Source organism: Pongo abelii, chromosome 12 (genome assembly GCF_028885655.2).
Source record: "Pongo abelii isolate AG06213 chromosome 12, NHGRI_mPonAbe1-v2.0_pri, whole genome shotgun sequence".
NCBI classification, from domain to species: Eukaryota; Metazoa; Chordata; class Mammalia; order Primates; family Hominidae; genus Pongo; species Pongo abelii.
The window spans coordinates 102,854,408-102,860,225 of record NC_071997.2 but is presented as its reverse complement, the minus strand read 5'-3'; positions in this window follow the sequence as shown (position 1 = coordinate 102,860,225).

The window sequence follows — 5,818 nt, the reverse complement described above, 5'->3', positions numbered from 1 at the left end:
AAAGAGATTAAACATTTGAGTCAGTGGGCTGGGGAAGGCAGATCCACCCTTAATCTGGTGGGCACAATCTAATCAGCTGCCAGAGAATATAAAGCAGGCAGAAAAACGTGGAAAGGAGAGATGGGCCTAGCCTCTCAGCCTACATCTTTCTCCCATCCTGGATGCTTCTGCCCTCGAACATCAGACTCCAAGTTCTTCAGTTTTGGGACTCAGACAGGCTCTCCTCACTCCTCAGCTTTCAGATAGCCTATTTTTGGACCTTGTGATTGTGTACGTTAATACTTAACAAACTCCTCTCTCTCTCTCTATATATATATATACACACACACGTACATATAAACATATACATATGTACATATATGTACATATATACATATACACATATACGTATATGTGTATATATGTACATATATTCTGCTAGGTAGGTGTACTCCAACACTTTGAGGAAGTCAGTTTCCTCCATCACTGGGTCCGCAGTGCTATCATGATTTGCACTCACAATGCAAATAATATTTCATGCGATTTCTTACTAGAACAAGTTTACCACAATTATTGTTAACTGGTGAGGTTTTCAAGAGCTGTTATTTTTGCTTTTTGTAAAATATAATCACTGTTCATTTAGCTTTCTTATTATCAATTTAGAGTATTATCAGTTATTTGATTAACCCTATGATATGCAGTGATCTATAGTTGCATCAAAAGTAGTTTGGGCCTATAATTTTCCAATAATTAAAGTTTAATATTTATCACCTATATACCTGTGCTAATTTGCTTTGTATAAGGACATATACATATATGTACGTATATGTACGTACATGTACGTATGTATATGTACATATATACACGTATGTATATGATGAATACATATATGTATTTGTTATATATACATATCCTATTAATTCTGTTCCTCTAAAAGAACCCTGAGTAATACAGTATCCCTTCCTGTTTAAAAGGCAAAATATTTGGCAGTGGTTTTGGCTTTTGTCTTGGCTTTTGGTGTTTTCTCCCTTTTTCCTGCCTCAAATACCAACTAATACCTGGAGGGGTGGCAGCAGCTCTCTGGCCATAACACTGAAAACTAGACTCAAGAAGGTGGTGCTGGAAGCAACAGCCTGGGTCCTTCAAGTCTCATGGATTGTCCTTACCTGCACCCCCAGTTTGGGTTTCTCCAAAAGCAGCCCTGAGAGGAGAATTCAGCTGCAAGTAGTTTATTTGGGAGTGATTTCAGGAAACATCGGTGGAGGGATGGGAAGTGACACAGGGAAGCAAAGGGAGCCAGTAGCAGTGTGTCACCAAGCCAATGGCACAGTGGGAACCTGGAGCTTAATCCCTGGGGAAGTCTGGGAGACAGTGTAGAACAATGCCAGGATTATCTAACCAAGGGGAGAAGAAGCTGGGGTATGTATCCACTCAATCCCATCTGTCCTTGGAAGAGGGCTGCTTCTGTAGGGCTTTAATTCTTCAGTACTCTATCTTGCCCAGCACACAGGCCAAGCATGCTTCCCTACCCCAAAACAGCCGTATGACTGTGATTGGGGGTATTTGCAGTAGCAATAAGAACCTTATTGACAGGTATGGGTGGGATACTAACAGCATCTGCTATACCTGAGAAAATTCAATCTAGCCTCTGTTATTCTAGTCAGACACAATTCTAGCTGATAACCACTCCAGGAGTATTATTTTAAAAGATATTCTCACCCATATTGCACTAAGAGGCCAATGCTTAACACTAAGCTGTATATCTGTAATGCAGAATCCAAGGCAATATCTTTAGATTTAGGAAGTCTTTTCTAGCAAACTTTTAAAACACACTATATAAGCAACCACCTACTCTGCCAATGGGAGCAGCCAGCAGACCTCTCTACAACGTGGGGATTTTGATATAACACCCAGAGCTTATAAATATGTTACTTATTTTCTTAGTTCTTGGGCAAATCAAAGGGACTTTCAATGAGTTCAGTAAAAAGCATTCTCTAGGTAGGGAAAACTTACATCCTTCTAAATGATTAACATCCTTATGAATGACCTAGAAGATGAAAGAAGAAGAAAGTTACTCACAAGGCCACATGGTACCAAGCTGAGGTAAGGTGGAATGTGAATAAAAATTAAAAGAATGAGTTTCATAAAGTTCTTGAATGTGGAAACTGGAAGAGAGAACACTGACATCATCTTTTCTTCTTGTCTGAGCCCTTTGGCTGACCTTGAGGGGAATGGAAGCAACATAGAGAAGAAAGGAGCCAGAGTCCCCCTCTGCTCCGCACAGAGCCTGGATTCAGGGCTGGCTGCAGCCAAGGGAACACAGACTGGAGATTAAGCAGGCCTAAAGTTTCCAAAGTCAGCGATTTCAAAGAAAAACGCAGCAAAAAAAAAAAAAAAAGCAGTTGCCACTGAGGGGCAGAGAACAGCAAACTCCTCTCATCTGACCCACGGAATGAGCTTCGGGGAGGCAGGGCCAGAGAATCACCCAGACAAGACAAACAAAACAATAAGCCCAGCAACATGGAGGGAAAGGTAAGCAGCTTTCTTTCTAAAAATTTTTGGGAACTTTTTGCAGTCTTAAATATTTCCAAATCAGGTTTCAATATGGCCAAAGGGCATGCAATTAAGCAAATGCTTTTGCTACATAAATGTTCGTGTGTGTGTGTGTGTGTGTGTGTGTGTGTGGTGGCAGGGGGAGGGGGTGGTGGGGGGTTGGGGGGGTGGTGGGGGGTTGGGGGGGTGGTGGGGGGTTGGGGGGGTGGGAGGGTGGGTACAAATTGCAATGATGGGATTGTCCCTCTCAAATTTCTAATGCAATTGCCCAGAAGTAATCTTCATCAGTTCTTTTTTAGGTGCTTGTAGGCCTGTTGCCTTTATGAGTTTGAATTTCTTTCTCTATAACATGAGATATACCCTCCCTTTCTACAACTTAGGTTGTTGCTAATGTCAAAGCAGAAAGGGTATCATAGATGAGCAATGACTTACAAACTAGAAATAAATGTAAAACATTATGATTACTAACATTACCATTGACCCCTTAACATGTCTGGGTTTGTTGTTTATAAAATATTATTGTTTATGCATTGGTTTGACCTTGAATAATACAATGTGATTCTGAAGATTATGTGAGGTAGTATGCATGGAGACTTGGCATAGGACCTAGCACATAATTATGTTCTGACTATTGTTATTATTATCATCACCAACATCATCACCATCATCACCATCATCATCACCATCATCACCATCGTCATCACCATCATCACCATCATCATCACAATCACTATCACCATCATCACCATCACAATCACTATCACCACTATCACCATCATCACCATTATCGCCATCATCATCATCACCATCATCACACTCATTATCACCATCACCATCATCACCATCATCATCACAATCACTATCACCATCACCATCACCATCATCACCATCACTATCACCACTATCACCATCACCATCATCACCACCATCACAATCACCATCACCACTATCGCTGTCATCACCACTATTGTCATCGTCACCCTGTGTGGTTCATTTTATATTCTAAAGGTCCCCAAATCAATGAATATTCTCTTTTGATTCACGGGCATTTGGCTACTTGTGTTTCCTTTTTAAGCCAATCTCTAAGTCACCAAGCAGCATTAGAAAATTGAGTAGTAAGACTTTCTCTGATACCCTAGGAGGCTTTTCTTCTCCAAAAGATGAGTAATGAATGAATTTGAGATTACTTTGAAAGCCAAATAATGTTCCCTGCCTATTGTTATTGCTTTTGCTTAATTTTCATTTGTGTTGACAGTCAGCAGTCACCTGAGTGTTGTCACCAACAAGCCTGGGGAAATATAGCTCCTGAACATTTTCAACCAAACAGTCACGAAGCAGATTTTCCATTAGGCTTGGGGACATTCAAAGGTAGTTTACCACTTGTGGATGACAAATCAGGTGCATCCCACCCATCTCTCTTCCAAAGACTCATAGCACCACAGGATATGAATGTTGGAAAAGCTCTTAGCAATCTAGTCAACCTTTCATTTCTCACATAGGAAAAATGGAACACGGAAAAATAAAGGACATGTATAAAAACACACAGATAATGAGAGGTGGGAACAGGACCAGAACCCATGGCTGCTTAATTTTCATCCCAGTATTCTTTCCGCTACCCAGTGCCACCACTTCTTGAAGTCAGATGACACCATCAGAGCCTTGGCAGGGAATAGGGGAAAGGCAGTTCATGCAGGTGAGAGAAGCCAGGAGCAGCTGGAAATCAGCTGGCTGGAGTGAAGATGAAACAAACTTGGAAACAAGCCCCCGAACTAGATAGAGGTAGGCAGGAAACAAGGCAAGAATGGAGCAAACATATCCAAGAAGCAGGCAAAAATGGATGGGAGCCCAAACCCAGCCAGCAGTGACACCTAGCCAAGCTGCCTAGTGGCAACTGTCTGGGAGCCAGACTCACAGGACTCATGACATTACTGGCTCCTCCTTCTCCAGGAGTCCAGCCCTGACCTGGAGTGACCAGGGCTAAGGACTGGATCTATCATTCTGAGACATAAAGGGCTGGCTTTGATTTCTGGTGTTATTATGGTGCTGGTTGTTCCTATCCCACCATTCTAAAGGGTCTCATCTGATGAAAGCATAGGGCAAGAGTGGAAACCACAAGCTGGGAGTGAGAATTCTCAAAGTCTTGAGTATAAAAGCCAGGAAAAATAGAGCAGGAATTTCCCCCCAAGCCCTAATAGTGAGAACATTCACAAAGGACTGAGTTTCCTCAAGAACTAATGATTAGGGGAAACAAAAGAAACAGATCCTTAATGAAAAGTTATTTTCATTTGTTTGTCCCATAACTTATGCATGCTTTAAAAAACAAATCATAAAAATAAAACTCTTTGATTCTGAGCCAAATATACAAATTGTGTGGACAACTAGGTTTCCTACTGCTATGGTTTGAATGTTGGTGTCCTGTAAAATTCATAAATTGAAATCCTATCTCCCAAGGTAATGATACTAGGAAATGGGGCCTTTGGAAAATGGTTAGATCATGAGGGCGGGCCTCCATGAACAGATTAGTGCCCTGATAAAAGAGACACCAGAGGCCAGGTGTGGCAGCTCACGCCTGTAATCCCAGCACTTTGGGAGGCCGAGGTGGGTGGATCACTTGAAGTCAGGAGTTTGAGACAAGCCTGGCCAACATGGTGAAAACCTGTCTCTACTAGAAATACAAAAAAATTACCTGGGCATGGTGGAGCATGCCTGTAATCCCAGCTACTCAGGAGGCTGAGGCAGGAGAATCACTTGAAACTGGGAGGCGGAGGTTGCAGTGAGCCAAGATGGTGCCACTGTACTCCAGCCTGGGTGACAGAGCAAAAAAAAAAAAAAAGAGAGAGAGAGAGACACCAGAGAGCTTGTTTGCCCCTTCTGCCAGGTAAGGTTACAGTGAAAAGATGGCCATCTAAGTACCAGGAAGCAGGCCCTCTGCAGGCACCAAATCTAACAGCAAATTGATCTTGGACTTCCCAGCATTTACAGCCATGAAAAATAAATTTCTGTTGTTGATAAGCCACCCAGTCTATGGTATTCTATTATAGCAGCCCACGTGGATGAAGATGCCTACCTATTGGCATCTTCTGAGAAGAATAATAGCTTAGTTTTGTGAGGATAAAGAGGGCACCTTAGACAGAAAATAGTATGTGCAGTGGTACAGAGGTAAGAAGCAGCATTCCCTGACCAGAGAGTAAGAGGGGTGGCTGGAGAATGGGGTATGTGTTAGGAGCAGCGGCAGAAAGGGTGGAAGAAGCAGGCAGGAAGTAGATTTCAAAGGACTCAGCACACA